We start from the raw sequence: 18338 nt of genomic DNA, 5'->3' as shown, positions 1-18338 counted from the left end.
GACTTTCCAGAGACTTTGATAAAAAGGCAGCTCAATAAATTTTAAAGGTATTCCAGTCTATTGTTCAGATAAGCAAAAAGCAAAGGAGTTTGGAATTACAAACCAATGATTTTTTCACTCTCAGGAATTGAATAGTTTATCAATTCCCCTTAAACACAACTGAAATCACCTTTTCAATCTGATTTTTATTTTTTACCTGCTATTTAAGAGCATATGCCATAATTATGTTGGAAAAACATTATTATGAGTCCAAATGCAGAGTTTTTCTGGAAAAATATTTTAATTTATGATTTTAAGAGGGAAAAATAAATCCTGTGCTTTCATTTGCTATTTTTCATCTTAAATCAAATTTTTATAAAGGTTAGTGAGTATATTTGTCTTTTCTTTAATTATTAAATTATTAATTTGTCCATGTAGTCTGAAGTATTTCTTAGCCCAAAGTAATAAATTCACAGACTGTTGAGCAGCCAAGGCAGTTGCAGATGCATTTTTTTTTTTCAGAGTAGCTCTCAGCCATTTAAAAACTCAGGAGTTGAGCTGAACTTCTATTGTAATTCCATCACAGTTATTTAGCTAAAAGAAGCAATTCCGGAATTTTCAGACAAGCCCATGATAGCAATGTATAATCCTTAAAATTGTGACACTGATATTACTTTAGACCTTTTTATGGCAAGATTAAAAGGGCTTTAATACCTTTCTCTCACAAAGTGGTGTGGAAATACTGTCTGCTCTGTTTCCTCAAATAGCTGCTCTGGCTTGCAATCATTTAAAAATATTATCTTGGGAGTTTCCAGGGCACAAAAGTTAAAAGATAAATTGTGCTGCTCCTCCAAATGTTAGGATATGCATGCTAATCTGACATTTCTGAGCAAGGGATGGAATAAAAACGTCCTGGAGAGGGAGGGAGGCTGTTGGGCAATAGGTGCTCATTAAGAAAACATCAGCATGTGATTAACAGCTACAGATACCTGCAAAATCTTCAGAATTCATGTTTTGGTTAAAAATCAGGAGAAATACTTGAGGATCCATTCATGTGCACGTATGATGATCCTCATCTAGAAAGTCACAACAGTGCAGACCTCCCAAACAGTTTTATTATTGTTATTATTTTTAATTTCCTCAGTTTATTCTTCTCAAGACCTGCAGGGTGATCACTGAAGACTGAAGGAAGGAATTCCAGGATTTTTTGTTTCTCTCTCTTGAGCTGTGTCAGGATGTGGAAGAGCTCTTTATAAGAGCCAGGACAGAGTTCAGCTGTCCATGGAAATCAGAGCAGCTATTATCACTTCTCTGGAGATCCCTGTGAAAGTCTCATCTGCATTTCAGTCTGATAAAATCATTTTTGTGTCCTGGAGGTCAGTTATGGCACAGGAGATCTGATCTGATCTCTGACTGCTCGCTGAGAGCTGCTCTCCCAGCCTGAGAAATCAGAAATCCTTGTGCTCTGTGAGCCCCAGGTCAGATCAGCATACTCACCTGCGTGTGATGGTCCTCATAAAAAAACCCAAAAATGCAAAACCATGTGTGAGGAGAGGGAACCCTGCAGAGCCCCAGGAGCTCTGTGCTGAAACGTAAATTGTAACGAATTTAGAGATTTTAGAGGAGCTAAGATTTTAGTTAGAAATAATCCTTACTAGAGTTAATTAAAATAAATGAGTAGGCCTTGATGAAGTTAAGAGTTAGAAGTTAACTAATAACTGATTGCTTGTCAGCACAGTGTTTAATTAGCTGGGTTTATAATGAAGAATACACAAACTGACAAAGAGCTTTTAGGAACATAAGACAACTGTGGGCCTCTTGTTTACCAAAGAATTTTTTTTCTTTTTGCATTTTAGGTGTTTAGCAACTTAAAATACTTCCCCAGTGAAGCATACACAGATTAATATTTTATTACAAGAACTTTATTACATCACATTTTATCTTTAAAAAAAAAAAACAAAACAAAAAAGGAAGCCAGTTTTTTCTCCTTCTTCTGTAAAAATAGAAACAAGAGGAATTAGGGCTAACCCACCTGAGAACAAAGGTCTGCTTAGTGCCAAGCAGGGGCCAGTAGCAAGTATGAGGAGAAATCTATTTACTATAATCTGTATTTATATAGATTATTATAATATGTATTTATATATTTATTTATAATCTAGTAAAATAGTGATACTCTGCCATCTTCTAACCAAATGAATAGCTCTGTTTCACTGTGCTGGTGGATTTTTTTTAACTTGTTCCTCTAATCTGCACCAAAACTCTCCTTGTCCTAAATTCCTTGAGTCTGGAGCAACAAGTTTAATTGTCAAAGTCTGTGTTTCATTGAGGGCTAGGAGCCAAATGAAGAATTATCTATTTTTGCCACTCCCTGTTCACAGAGTCCATGCCACTCATGACTTACAGGCTTTGATAAAAACCTAGGGGATTTTTTGCCCACCAGAAATAAAAACTTCTCAAGTTTAGCTGTAGGGAAATAACTCCCCACATTTTTACTTTCCTGTGCTACTGTTACTTGTACTGCTTTACTATTTTACTTTTTCTAGCTGAATAGCCTGTAATGCACAAAGGACTCAAAAGCACAGAATGGATTTCTGTCCTAAAACAATGATGTTTTCGATTTTGTTCTCTTTCCATTTTCCAAAAATTCAATTGCTTTCTGTTTGCCTTTGAGCTGATGTTTTTGTGTCTATCATAATTCCAGCAACATATTTCTATGCATCTTGGTCAGAGCCCAACATTGTAGATGCAAATTAAGATTTTTTTTGCCCTCATTGTGCATTGTTTTATGTCTAACAGCATCATATTTTAGCTGACATTTTATTGCCACTTTCTCCAACTTGCAATAAAATTTCATTTTATTAACATCATTATATGAGAAACAGAAAACTTGGTAACTTAGTAAAGTTTTATTTCTATTTTTTCTGACTATAGGAGCCCTTCTCCTCTGTAAAATTAACATAGACCCCAAAAAAATTATTTATTTATTTATCCTTTTAGCAAGGGATCTTTTCAAAGCCCTTTGGCACGGTGTTATTAATCACAAGATCTTCTCTTCTCTGATCATTTTATCTGGGCTTGCTGCATTTTTTGTCTCCTTCTCTGAGCCAAAATCTGCTGGTTGGACACCAGTTCTACGTCAGAAATTCTGCAAAAATACTCGAGTGGCAATGTGCTGGATGCTGTATGTGTAAATGCAGTGCAGGATACAGCACCAATAATGCAGGAGGGCTACAGCAGGAACTCCCCATGCCAAAGGCACCACTGCAAAAAACTAAAAAAAAATTAGTAAAAATCTGAGATAAGTAGCTTTGGAGGAAGAGCTTGTTTTGCAAACAAGAACAGTCCAAAGATCATTATAGAAAAGTAAGAATAACAATATTTAGGTTAACATTTACCATAAAAGAACAGAAGCAGATTACCATTGAAAAGGCTTGGAAAACATCTCATGAAAATGTGCTGTAGTGTTTTTGTACAGAAAGTTCTGTAGAATATCTTTTTTTCCTGAGCCAAGTGGAAGAATTACTGAGAAAGATTTCCCTAAGAGTTTGTGTGCCTTTCCATATGCCACAGTTTAACAGACACTAGCAGGTCTGTTTATATCATCATTTTTTCATCTTTACAAAAAAATAAAAATCACTCTTTGCTAGTTTTCATATGTTCCCTGAAGATTTTCATCTTGAAAATAAAAGAGCTTAATTATTTCCATAATGGAAGGATTAGTGTTCCCACGAGCAGATTCTTTCTGTTTAAAAGTCATTGTAGGTGTAATAAATGCAAGCAGTTCATGACCAATGCAGCTGCTTCACAAATTACTGGAGTTCAAAAAATAAGGGAATAATTAAAAAAAAAACCACCCAACTGAACAACAAGAGAAAAGAATTTTTTAAAAGAGAGGATTAAAAATAAAACTAAACAAGACTAGTGCCATCAGGTCAAATTAGTTGAGAAAAATGTAATACAATAGCTGCCACCTAAACAACCCTTACTGTTCCTGTGGTTTTTCACAAGAGGGTTTAGGGATGTGGGATTGCAGCTGCCAGGAGGGTTTCCATATACTGAATGCCTTTAGATGTGCATTATCTTTTATTATCTATTGACCAGTGGATTGGGGATTGTGTGTTCCCATTGCACTGCTGTACCCACGGGCTGCCCTGTTCGTGTTCTACAGGAACAGAAATCACCCGGTGGATGTGGCACCAACAGTGTGCAGCAGCCCTGGCTGCTTCAAAGCTCTGCTTGTGAAGAGGGTCCCAGGGACAGCCAGCAGGAGTCATGACACTCAGACCAACGTGGCTGGATGTCATCCTCCTTTATTGTCTCATTTATCCATGTTTTATACCTTATTGCCTTACATAATGCAGTAGCTAATTAACACTCATTGGCTAATGTAATATAATTGCATATACAGATCACTTATTGATTGGCTGTTATACTACAAATGTCTGATCAGAATCACAGAATCACAGAGTCACGGAATCACGGAATCAGAGAGTCACAGAACCACAGAGTCACAGAACCACAGAATCAATCACAAAATCACAGAATCAATCACAAAATCACAGAATCAGAGAAGCACAGAATCACAGAGTCACAGAATCCCAGAATCACAGAATCAATCCCAGAATCACAGAATAATGAGTTTGGAAGAGACCTCTGAGATCATCAAGTCCCACCCATGCCCTCACACCTCAACTAGACCATAGCACCAAGTGCCATGGCCAGTCTTTTTTTGAACACATCCAGAGATGGTGATTCCACCACCTCCCTGGGAAGACAATTCCAGTATTTTATTATTCTTTCAGTGAATTTTTTTTTCCCTAATATCCAACCTGTACCTTCCCTGATGTAGCTGAGGCTGTGTCCTCTGGTTCTGTCAGTGCTGCAGGTGGGAGAGCCCGACCCCACCTGTCTGAACCTCCCTTCAGGAGCTGTGGAGAGCAATGAGGGCACCTCTGAGCCTCCTCTTCTCCAGGCTGAACACCCCCAGCTCCTCCAAGTGTTCCTCACAGGGCTTGTGTTCCAAGCCCCCCATCAGGTTATAGTATGTGACATTTTCAGCGTCCAGCATTGACTACTGTGTTTGTACAAAGCTTATTGTCTTTTCAAGGATATCCTAAATACTTCTAAAGTAACTAAAGTAACAGTAATCTGCAGGCCAGGGTTGTCCAGTTCCTGCAAAGGAACAGCATCAAGGACAGCGTGTCCTTGTTCCTGAGAAGTTCCTCACCAGTTTGTGCTGGTTCTAAAGCAAAAGCTGCTGGATCCAGTCAGTGAACTCCAGGAGCTCCCTGAGCTCCCTTCTGCAGCAGAGCTCCGTGGCACAGGTAAGGAGGTTTCACCCATCCCTCCTGGCTGCATCAACAGCCTCAGTTCGTGTGGGCACTGCAGAGCTCCTCTCCTTCCCTTTATTGCTTTACAGTCCCCTCCTGCTCACGCAGGAAGTCTCTTTATGGCTGTGAGAGTCTCACAGCTTTAAACTGCTCCTGTGTTTTCTGGGGACTTCACAAGTTCCCAGAGCAATTTAAACTCGGTGTGGTAAAGGAGACCTTAAAAGTTCTCTTCCTTTTTCTTACCTTTTAGGAAGTAGCATCAAACTGTCCTTTCAAAATGAGTCTACATTTATGATTCAGTGCAGTGCAGCAGCCCGAGGGCCAGCCCAGATAAGCTGCTATAAATCATTCAAAGCAGGGAGATAATAACACTCTTATTAAAGATCCAGGTTTATATTATGTATGTTTATAAAAGAGAAATAGGTGTCTCTGACTGACTCCCAACATCCCAGCCTATTTGGGGAAGTCTTTTCTGTGACTTATGTAGTCTGATCAATTTTCACCACTGTTCAGTGAACAACTTTATGTTTACTTATCTGAGGTTTTTTAAAAGTATTTACAATTAAAGTAAGTCTAGTATGTTGTAGCAGTAGACTAGTGTCCTGCCATTGTGGAAACACGACTTTAAAATGCTGAATTTTCTCCTTTGAAACTATAAATCTGTGCATGAAGGGATGCTTTCTGTTATAACTGGCCCAATTTAACAGATAAAAAAAAGATGCAGTCCTGCCACCAGTTCCTCGTGTCCCTCCCTTTCCTCTATTACATTACATTTAGCAGTCATGCAAAATATGAAATGTAGAAACAACTGGAAACCGATTTAAAAACTCCCCCCCCACACTGGTTTTCCATCAGATGAGTGAGCTGAACTGGCTTAATTTCTCACACTGAATGTGCTGCACTGCCAGCGTCGGGGGAAAAAGGAAATCGTGTCTTTCCATGGAAGTTTCCAGTTACCTGAGTTTGTGTACACTGGGCAATCATGCTCTAAATTCCTGGGTTGCCAGCAGGCTTCTGACTCCCACTTAGAGTGTGTTTTGGACCACTCTCTCAAAAAGGTGGAATGCAATTAGAGCATCTCAGCTGAGTCTTCGTAGTGCCACGTTTAACCTCTCCAGAAACCCTGGTAGTGCTCTGCGTTTCTGTGAAGTATTAGTGCTGGCATTAGGAGCAATTCCTGATTTATTATTATGTGTCACTTTAATTAACATGCTGTTTCACTCCCTCTTGCAGACTGTTAATGAAGATGTTAAATAAACAGGACCAAACAGTGATCCCTGCAGAGCTCCACCAGACACCTCCCACCAGCTTGATGCATTGCCATTTTTCATTACCCTTTATTTGCACTCAGCCAGCCATTTTTAAATCCAAGTGACAGTACTCCATGTCCAAGCCAATTTGAATTAATTTTGCAAGTAGAGATTTTGTAAGACACTACATCAAGTGTTTTACTCAGACCAGATATATTACACATGCTTTCATCCACTAATTTTCTAAAGCTATCAGAAAAAGCAATCAAGCTTTGAAGATTACTAACACCCAGCCAGCTTTTTGCTGGTTTGTTCACTTACAAAACCAATCTTAGCTTTATTAAAGATTTGCCACTCCTTCAGCTGATGACTGATTTAAAACAATGCATCTTTCTAATCCATTACCTTCCCAAAGTAACATAGAGCCCTGATTATTCCTCCTAAGTGCTATTTTAGGGCCATGTGGTGTGTGAGTTTAAATTGTGATTGGCAGACAGATATTTTTCTTGAAAAGGATCTCTGATTTCAGCAGCTTAGCTTATGTTTATTTTACATGCTTCCAGCTGTTAGCTTGTATCAGCAGTTATTCCTTATTCCCAGTATGAAAGCAAGTAGGTCCTGTGACACCTCTTTAATTATATCAGGGAAGGAACATCAGACTGGCAGCGGAGGCAAAAAATACAGTGTAGCAGGATTAGTTCTCACAAAACCAGATTTATTTCTTACAGCAGAGGAACATGCCAGTCAAAATAAACTTTCTCCCCTTATTTAATATATTCCCTTCCTACATGTTTTATTGCCTACTCATGCTATAAATTGTTACACTTAAGACTTCTAGTCAGAATTTGGGTTTTTTTTTCCCTCTTTTGGCTTGTCCATTCCTTGTTCTTGTGTCTCCCTAAAGTTGGAACCATTGATTGCTCCCTTCCTAACAGCTCCTGTGGCTGTGAAGGGCTGTGCTTGTTTTCCAGGTGTGTTTGGGGCACAGAGAAACGTGGTGCCTGCAGCTTTCTGCAGACCCTTCAGTAAAACTGGGAAGGTCTCAGGGATTTTTCCCTCCTGAAGCCTGGCTCACATCCTGGTTACCAAACTGGGTTTTTATACAGCTGCCCCTACTGAAGCACTTCTTTATTCTTGCTATTGTGTCATTCAAATATTGTTCTTGTTTATTCCCTTACCTGGGGCTCGGCTCTGCCTCTGCTTTGCTGATGATGTTTTTACACTGAAATGAGTCCAAAAAGTTTACTGCTACATTTTCTCTAAATTTTTCATGCTGTTAAGTCAGCTCATTCAGGGTAAAATTTTCAAACTGGAATGTCACCCTCACAAAAATGCTGAGTGTTTTGCTGGCTTCTGTGAGTTTAGATCACTGGGCTCCCTCAATGCATGTTGAATTGTTTATTGAATGTGTTTTTTCTTTATTTCTTCACTCAGTTTTGTTTATCAAAATGAATGGTCTCTTGATTCAAGACTTTCAGCTCGTTGTGGAATGACTACATCAAAATACCCAGAGCTGAACTTTGCATGTATGCATGTGTGCATGAAGGCAGAAAGCACATCGATTTTCTTCCCAAGGATAAGGGAAACAAAGGTCAGAGCTCCCCATACTCTAATTTGTGCAAGATTAATGCATAGAATACAGCAGAATTCACTTAATGAGGGTGAAACATGCAGGTGAGTGATGAAATATCATTTTCAGTTTTGATTTCCCAGTTGAAAGAATATAAAATAATACAATAATATAAAATATCTTTAAAAAGAATTCCTGATTAAGAGGTAAGCAGTAGTGTATAATCCTGTTTTGAGCTGGAAACAAGGAGCTCAGCCTTTGGAATATCCTGCATTTTGTGCTTCCACACTTGTGGAAAGCTGGGCACACATCTTGGGCTCTTGCCTTGGTGAGGCTGCACTTGTGGGATGCTGTCTCACAGAAATATTTCTGTGCTAATGCTTTCGTGGCTCTGGAGGCAGACTGCTGGAGAAAATCCAGAGGTTTGTGTTAAGCAGTGTCTGCAACCCTTAAAAACAAAGCAATTGCTGATGGGCTCGGAATGATAAGAAATGTCTGGTGTCTCCAGCAAAGTGCCTGGAGTTAAGAGTCCCTCCTCTGCTCGGAGTGACCTTCTGGAAGCTGCACTGCCCACTTGCACTCCTGCTCAGCACTGCTCCTCCAGTTCAAGGTTATGTTGTCAGCTGCCTTCCAAGGCTCCCTTTTAGTCTGTGCAGAGCTTTTCCTCAGCACAGAGTTAGTGACAGAGGCACAGAGCAGACAAGTGAAAGCACAGAGAGAAAAAAGAACATTGGTGTTATTGCAGCAGGAAAAAACTCACTGCCAGTGTCTGTTTGGAACATTCCAATTTGTATAGTCTATTGTAGAAAATGAAGGTCTGCTCTTTAGAAGGGATTTATTGTCTCTAAATGGACAGGTTTGGATTTACTGTGGGCTTGAGAGGCTAAAATGAGTTTAGCTGCTGAGCATTCATGTCTTGGTGACCTGCCCCATATCCAGCCCCTGTTCTGTCACCTCCCTCTGAGCCACCACATTATTAATGGGCAACAGGCACACAAAAGTTCAGCCCTAATTCCTCTCCTTAAAACTGTAATGGAGGCTTTGGAAGCAGCTTCATTTTCAGCAATGTGCTGCAACTTGCACTCGAAGCAGAAATAAAAGTGCCCATTTCACTCTATAACTGACTTTAATCTCCAAATTGGGCACATTCGCTCCTGAGAGGTTAACTGAATTTTCAGTTCACCAAACAGAAGTCCTTATAATGTTTACTGGAGTTTTGCTCAGTTTTTCTCATGTTTCATGGATTTTCTGAAATAGTTCAGCCTGATGTCAAGTTTTAAACAGCTACCAGGCTCTGAGAGATAGAAAACTTCTGAACATTCTGTAGGAACTGCATAAGTGTTTTTCTCTGCATTCATCAGGATCTAGTGAGTTTAAAAGATTGTTCACAGAAACCTCTTGAATGTTGCTTCTGGAAATTTCTAGACAATATTTTGTTGAAAAAAAAAATCCACTCTGAAAAAAATAATCCCCTCTGAAAAAAATAATCAACTCTTGCCTTTTTTTAAAAATCACAGCTATTTTTCTGTGCTCTCTCTTCATCTATGGTCAGTGCAAACCATAGGGTCAAGGTAGGGCCCTGTGTGGTAAATCTGAAGTGAGAAAATAAAGTTTCATTTGGACCCAGCTTCACGTTCTCCCTCCAAAGTTTGCTTGGTGCTTTGTCTGAAGTTCTTGGAGTAACACTGTTAGGCTGGGAGGAAGAAATGTTATTCACAGCTTTATTCACATCTGTAATGCCAATTACTTAATTAAAATCCATTCTGATAGAAGCCCAGATTGCATCTGCCTGATAAGAGATGGTCTCCAATTCTCTTATCATAGAAACCGTTGTGTTTGACTGAGTTTTCCCTCTATTCTAGAATTTAAATGTTGAATTAATGAGCTTTTTCTTCCCCTCTGATTTCCAGAAGCAAAGGAATGAACAATATTCATGCTGGCAAGAATTTCCTACAGTACTAAAATATATTTCTGCTGTGTTGGCTTTTCTGTGTTTTTTTGTTCTTCTCTTTTGTTTCTAAGAAAACTGGTTGCTTCCCCAAAATCTTATCATAACTTTTAGACTACAATCTATTTCCAGTGCCTTTATGAAAGCAAAGCTCTGTCATTATGTTCCCAAAGGGATGTACCAGTAAAACTGAAGTCTGGGGAATAAAATTGGAAGATTACTGTTTCTTGTCATGTATTTCTGTTTTATGGTGTTGAGTACACTGGAATGGCTTAGTGGGGAGAAAAAACAACAGCAGGGAAGGGAAGTAGCTATTAATGTCCTATCAGAGCTTGATAGGGCTTGATATCATTAAAAAAAACAAACTTGTGATATCTCCAGCAATTGTAATTTCAATTATTTGCTAGCTAAAGGCAACTTTCACTGCTCCAAGTTAGGAAATCGTGTAAATAGACTAATTAATATAATTTGCCTTGTGCTGCACTAAGAGAACAAAACCAAATATTTCATTTTCTAAGAGGGAAAAAAAAACAACCAAAACCCCGTGTAAACGAAATATTATAAATATTCAGTCCATCTGTGAAGCAAACATTACATATTTCCAGTCATCCCCAGCATTTCTGAGGCACTCAGCAGGATTTAATGGAATGGTGATGGCTTGCCTTGGCTTCCCAACTGCTCTCCAGTGCAAGGGAAATGCTCCTTTGTGTGGATTAGAGGCAGCTCGCCCAGAACACTGTGCAACAACGTGTGCAGCGGGGGGCCAGCAGACACAAAGGAGGTTTCATCATCCTCTATCTGCAGCACTTTAATATCAAGAGACTTGCACAAAACTTAAAATGAGTCTTTGAAATATTCCGTGCTGTGGAGGTAGAAAGGTACAATAAATAATATTTCTCTTTTTCCTCGTGTGGAATGGAGAGATAAAGCTATTTATAAAACTGTAAAGACTTAACAAATCATTCTAACAGGTTGTCATATGTTAATGTCAGCGAGAATTTAATCACCCAAAGTAAAAAAAAAATCTATATTTTTTTCTCCAATCCTATCTTATTTCCGTAACTCTCTCCATTGACAGATTCTCTTGTGATGATAGATTAAAGGAATGCCCAAGACCACAAAAAATGTAAAATCAGAAAAAATACAGGACTGACCCAGTAGGTTGTTTTTAAACTGCATGTCAGTTTTATTTTTTTGTTCTTGTAGCATTTACAGCATCTAATGAGGAGTCATTGTGCTCAGCACTGTACACCTGCTGAACAAGAAAATAAAGAGCTAATAAATAGATGGACTGTGAAGATCCAGATTTATATAACAAGTGGCAAGGCTTTCTGTATAAACCCTTTGTGGAGTTGTTGATTCAGGAATAAACAACCTTGCTTAGGAGCAGAACAATTTTATTCATCAATTTATTAATAAAGATTTTTATGACAGCTGCTTACCCAAAAAGCTGTTCAGTGACAGGTTTAATTTGCCATCTGGGACTGGAGTGCCCCGAATTCTTTGGCTTTTAGCCACTTTCACTCCTGTTAAAAGGAGACACATCCTCAGGCTTTCCAGGTGATCCCACGGTGAATTAGACTTTATCCTCTGAACCAAAGAGGAGTTTTAGAGAAAAATAAAGGCATGCATGATGTAGATTTGTGATTTTATAATTTTGTTCCTATCTCTCAATAGATGCAGTATTGGTGAGGTTCTTGTCCAGAGCATTCCTTGGCGGCCTTTACGCTGCACTCAAATCGAAGTGGGGAAGCCTCATGCCAAGCTTGCTGTGCTTTTTGTTATGGTGAGTGTTAGAAAAACTAATCTTAAAAACCACTCTATTCTCTCCTTCAAAAGAACGTCATGCTGTGGATGGAACTGATGGCTTTGGTTCTTTTCTTCATAGCGTGTGAGCTGTACACAGACCTGAAATGTGAATTTTGATCCCCTTATTCCCCGGGATGCTGGAAACCCCTCTGGGGCTCAGGGAGAGGGAGCAGAACTGTCCTGAGATTCCCTTCCACTCCTGGAAAAAAAAGCAGAGAGCAAAAACTCAAACGCATCAAGAGCACAGTGGGTCCCAGCCCTTTTGCTTGTGCCGAGGACATTCGTCTCTCCCTGGGTTTTTAGGACATGATCCTCATTTCCCTCTCCCTGCATTTCCCCATGTAGGGTTTATTTCCAAGCCTTTTTAAATGAGGAATTCTGCCTATCAGAAATACAGATTTCTGTGCTGGGCTCCCTGATGAAAGGCTGGCTGTCTGATGGTGTGGGTTTGGGGGCTGTGGCACAGTGCAGAGTGTTAAGGCTGTAATAGGAAATCAAATAGTTCATTTCACAGCCATCAAGTACATGCTGAGCTGCCTGACTGCTTTATGCTGCTTTATCTTTGAGGACATAAAACCTATTCTTACTTTATGAAAACATACTTTGTGTTGGATAATCATTTCATTTACATATAAAGGTTACACTTAATAAAAATATATGAACCAAAATTGCAACAAAGATACAACATCATAAACCACCTTTTTTAGAGTGTGCTGGTTTTTCCCCTTGAAAGGCTTCATTGCCTTTAAGACAGGAGATACTGCTTCACAACTAAAGATTTAAAGCTTCTTTCTTCTGCCTGTAGTAAAAGTAATAAAGCTTTTTATTGTACAAAGACTGTAAATATATTTAGCAATAATTTCAACAGCTGGAAGTGTCTAGATGTCTGTAGTGGAAATACAAGGATCATATTTACCTAGACTTGGCCTTGAAATTTCTATAACCCTTTTCTTTCCACCTAAGCAGCACTGAGCAGTTATTGGCTGTTATCTTGTAAACACTGCAAGACAATCTCGTGGAGAAAATGACTCGCTGCAGTCCGAAATAAGACACGGCTGGAGCAAGAATGCTGCGAGTATTTTCTGTTGTCATTGTTGGTGACAACTGTTTCCTGCAAAGAGGAATCAGCCCTGCAGCCCCAAAGCTCCTGCAGAGCTCCAGAGCAGAGGCAGGGATGTTGTTTAGGGAATCCACGGCGAAAAAAATAATAGAGAATGTGGGAATAATGCTCCTTATCATTGCTTTTGTTGTCCTGAATGCACGAGATGTTTGGGTTTGGTGGAGTGGCAGATTTAGGGGACGCTAAAGTTCGTTGCTGTTGGAATTGCAGAAAGCTGAGAAGCAAACCTGCATCAATTTTCATTCCTGCCAACATCTCGTTGCCTTTCTCAGTAAATATCTCAGCACTGCCAGCGTTTCATCCCTAAATCAGTATTAATACATTTCCATTCTTTCAGTTTTATACTGTACTTCTGTTGACCCAGGAATACAAACACACTCTCAGTCCAAAAGCTTATTATCCTCTGAGGAACGTGCGCAGAGAGACAAAGGTTCTCTGTAAGCACTGCAGCAGTGCCTCCTCCAAGCCCATTTATAAAATAATTATAATTGTTCTAACTCTGTGTGATGGGAAGTGTAACCAATTATTGCACAGTTATAATCACAAAATACAGACAAAATGCAGGCACAGACATTCCTTGTGAGGAGAAGAGTAATCAGGAGTAAGTTTGATGAGTGTGGTTAGAATGTCTGTTGAAATTTGTCTGTGAGATGTATTATCTGAAGGATAATACTTGCAGAGTTTCCAGGAAAAGAAGGAAAAATATTCCAAAGTATTAGTTAGCTCCACTCAAATTGCTCTTTTGGGGTTTTTTCAGAGGTGCACCTAGGCCTTTCAGTCATTCAGATTTTTCTGGACATGGTCTCCTACCCTCGCATGTCGAATGTGGATGTGACCTACTGTAAAATGCTAATTTATTCTCCTTTTAAATGGTTTTGATCACCTTTTGGTAGAGTTTTCTCATCTTCTCAGCTGACCTGTGCCCTGCCTTTTGCACTCTGAAATTAAAGAGACCACACTGAAACAGAGAAACTTTGATTAACAGAACAAACATTTCACTCAGGAAATTTTAAATTTTGACTTGTAATACTTCACAGTTCAAAACAGCATGAAAAAAAATCATATCTTTATGTCTTGAAAGGTTTTGAGAAAATACTAAAACATCCAGTTTTTGACAGCATCTTGCCAGCTACTTGAATTTGAAACATGAGAAGAGTCTCTAGAGAATACAGGAAGAGCGATGATAGTCAGAAGGAAATGGATTGTGTATTGTTAAAAAACAAGACCTATCCAAACATGCAGGAGTAATGGTAGGTATCAAATCAAGACAAATGTTATTGTGCTGATAATAAGTTTGGTTAAGACAGTAAAGTTTTCTAATAAGGCTGGAGGAGGAGACTTCTTTCTGATGGATGAGAGGACCCCCAAAGTGAAGGAAAAAAAATCTGTAAAATAATGCATTTCTCATTTTCTAACAGCTGTTTTAAAAATTATTATTGAAACAGATTGGAGCAACTTTTAAGTATCATATCTTGATAGTAGTGCTACATTTTTTTGCAGTAGGCAGCAAACCTTGTATACCATGAATTTCTAAATTAAAATATTTAACTTAGTGGAAAGTAGAAGAGCATTTTTAAAAGCAGACATCAGTAGTGATTAGCAATGTCAATTAGCAGTGTAAACAAGCATGAGCTCATGTATTTCTGTGAAATTAAATCAAACTGTCTCAGCAGGGATAAAGTTTCTTTCTTTGCCACTGAAAGGGAACTGTTCCATGGCTACCAGACCTGCAGGTGATTTGTTACACCAGCTATCAGATACAGAGCACTGCATTATCAATTTCTATCTTAAATCTCTGATAGGATTTACTGAATCTGATTTTAGGAAACATACACTTGACAAGACCATTGCTCTGGGATCCTTTGGGGATGGCAACAGAGTTTTGGGTTTGTAAAACACAATCACATGTCCAGCTGATAGAAATTGGCACTGATATTAATGCAATTCCATCTGGTTTGTCAAGATTTTCTGTTTCTGGGTCTAAAATGCATCAGTAAGTCTAATGTCCACCTGGCTTGTCTTAAAATATAATACTACTACTTCTAGTACTACTACTACTAGTACTACTACTACTACTACTAGCAATTATTATTATTATTATGTATATTATGATATATTATATATTAATGTAATATATAATATATAATAATATATTATACAATATATAATATATAATATATAATATATAATATATAATATATAATATACTATATATTATATATTATATATTATATATTATATATTATATATTATATATTATATAATATATAATATATAATATATAACACACTCATTGATAATAATAATAATAATAATAATAAAAATAATAATAATAATAATAATAATAATGTTTAATAGTATTCTAAAATAACAGATTTAGGTCTCCATTTTGGGTAATAAGATATATAAAGATACTCTCCCCTACAAAAATAGGCCTCTATTGATGAAATATTGATGAAAGATGACAAAATATCAAGAAGAAGTGAAAGTCTGTGCACAGGAGGATTTGTTTTATAAGCAGGGACAGGAGGCTGCACCAGTACAGAGTCACAAGGGGTTGGGTTCACCTTCTGCAGGGAATAAACTGCTGAAAGTGGGACACTGAGCAAGCACAGCCACCTCAGCACACAGCACCAGTGGGCTAGGAATTAATCTAAATAGAAATTTAAATATAAATTTAAATGTAAATTTAAATATAAATTTTAAAAATACAAAAAGCTCCTGCAACCCCCTGTGAAGGAGTTCAGGGTGATGGGGCTTTATAAATAAATGTGGCTACTTGGATGCAGACTGTTAAAGCTGCATAGCTTTGTACTTCCTTCAATGCTTTTAATTCTTCCTTCATAAAATCAAATTAAAGTTAGAAAGTGTAGAAATTGAAGAGGAATTTATACTGAAGAATGTGATTTTGATTCTGAAATGACCTAAATCTTCTTTGTTTCCACCTTCAGGATGAGATGGAGTGAACATTTCTGTCCATGTTTCCTGCAGAAGACCTTGCTCTCACCTGCACCTTCCTGCCACAGACAAATCTTCCAGCTCACAGAACGGGATAATTAGAAAGGAAGAAATTTTTATGGTTTGACTTGGAGCCTTTCATTGCAGTTTATTTGATAGTTAGAAGCATCAGCATCTCAGAAGTTAATGATCTGCCTGAAATAATGGGGATTTTAGAAGATGGAATGTTACTAAATTAATAAATATAATAAATATTAACCATTTCACTGCAAGTATATGGTCTTTCTGAAAAATAAAGCTGAGAATAATGCTGGATTTTCAGCTCAGAAGTAATGGTTTCATATATTACTGAGATATATTTTATTAATGATGATGATATTCAGAACAGAGCTGTGTATTATATTCATAATGCCCATCTGGGTTGTGCTTGCATGTTAATTAAAAAATGATTCCTCTTAACATGGGGATGCTCCCTGTCTTCAGACTTGGTTCATTCAGCAAGTTTAGGACTCTGATAAGTGTGGGGAGAATGTTTCAATGTTTGCTCCTTAAGTTTATGGTGAAGCAGTGAAAGTTTACCACCTCCCCAGGTAATTAGCTTCCAATACAGGAAGTATTTTGGGATTCTCTAGGATCTACTGAACAAAATAGAAAGTATGATGAGAGATGAAATGAATTATAGACAAGTGAAGGAAATGGGGAAAGTTTTAAGAGAAATTGTTTTATATGGAATAGTTATTATAACACTTAGTCATTAAAGCAGCAGTAATAAAATTATATTTATAGCTGAATAAGGAGTCTCGGTGTGATTAAGATATGGAAGTAGCTAATTGGACTGCTGAAATATTAGGATATTGAAGTGATGAAAAGTATACAAATGAAAATAAAAGTGCATAAAAATTAATGAGGAGACTGAAATAGGAAATGGAATAAAGGAAAATAACAAATGAAGCAATGTGGAATGAATAAACACCCAGCTGGTAGACAAGGAGATATTGAGGGCATTGCAGAAGTGAAGGGATATTCATTGTCTCAGGGCTCCCACTTGTGCAGCAGCTTTGCCCAGGGTCAGGCTTTGGGGTTCCTGTGAGTCCAGCACATCCCTCTGGCTGCCCTGGCTGCCTCCAGGGGCACAGAGTCACAAACACCTGTGGTTTCAATTTTGTGCTGTCAATTTTGTATGAGGAATTACAAACCACAAGGGTTAGAGAAGTGTGATATTTGAACTAACACAGGGTGGAAAAGTAGAAATTTGGGATTTTTAGAATGGGGTTCAATAAGGTACAAGATGAAGGAATTTGGGCGTGTCCTGACCTTCTTCTCCTTCTCTTGCCCTCCATGTCTTGCTGTGATGGTGACACTTTTCTGTTGGCTTAAGGTAGAGATTCAGAGTCTAACATAGGTGATGGGAATTGGCAATAAATTGTAAACAGACACATAGTTTTGAGTATATAAGGTGGGAGGCACCCAAGGCTTGGGCAGAACGCCATGGCCTCCTTGCCAGCCAGAGCTGGGCAGGTCAGAGAAAGAATGATATAAGAATCAGAAATAAGAAATAAACAACCTTGAAAACACAATGGGAACATTCCAGGCTCCTTCTCTGGCTGTGGGGCCAGGGAAGCAAAGACTCTTTTCCATCTCGGGGTCACCCTGACCTCAGAACCCCAGCAGATATCAACACCTGGGTGTGCAGAAGGTGATTTCTGCCCACCAGCATTTCCCTGCTGCAGGCTGGGCTGTTCCTCCCTGCTGTGGGGCACAGACGTGGGGCTGGGGAGCCAGGCTGGACTGGGTGTGAGGACAATCAGCCTCTGCTCTTCTGGGACAGGAGGAAGGCCAGGGGGGGTCGTTGGGATGCTTTAACCTGGATTTGTTTCCTGGTGCAGGACTGAGAGGAGATGGGGGAATGTCCCACCAATTCTTGTGCCGGCAGGAGGAAGGTAGCAGGACAAGGCTGTGTGTCCTTGTTCTTTTAAGTTTCAGAGTTCTTCTAAAAGATTTTTATGCCTTCTGATGTTTGCATATTTCTACAGGAGTTCTCACACATGTTCATGTAAATAATGGTTGTTTTGCATTCTTCTTTGTGGGAGGAGGGACTTAATGGACTGTTGGTTTGACCAAGTGTGGTTGGAGAGGTGGCAATTTCACCCTCCAGTCCACTGTCACTTTTGAGATTCTATATATTGCAAAGTCAGAAAATAAACTCCTCTTTTGTAGTTCTTTTCTTCCCTCTTCTGCCTCTGTGTGAGTTATTTCGTGTTGTACATCAGGGCTGGAACAGGCAGCTCACTCCAGGAGAAGGTGGGATTGCCTCTGTCACAGGCACCACGAGCAGGTTTAGGAACTGGCCTCAATGGCCTTTTCAAGCTCCATT

The 18338-nt window shown here is 38.7% G+C and overlaps 1 long non-coding RNA gene across 1 annotated transcript in view; it reads left to right on the top strand.

Annotated features, from left to right (window-relative positions):
- The window catches only part of LOC110469603 (uncharacterized), a 47359-nt gene extending 31123 nt beyond the window's left edge, over positions 1-16236 (top strand). Inside the window, exons 2-3 of the long non-coding RNA XR_013340815.1 lie at positions 11755-11863; positions 15958-16236. This is a non-coding gene — a long non-coding RNA (uncharacterized LOC110469603). The remainder of the gene's footprint in view (positions 1-11754; positions 11864-15957) is intronic.
- Positions 16237-18338: the final 2102 nt, after the last annotated feature.

This window comes from Lonchura striata, chromosome 14 (genome assembly GCF_046129695.1).
Source record: "Lonchura striata isolate bLonStr1 chromosome 14, bLonStr1.mat, whole genome shotgun sequence".
Lineage (NCBI taxonomy): Eukaryota > Metazoa > Chordata > Aves > Passeriformes > Estrildidae > Lonchura > Lonchura striata.
This window is presented reverse-complemented; position numbering and strand designations above follow the sequence as displayed.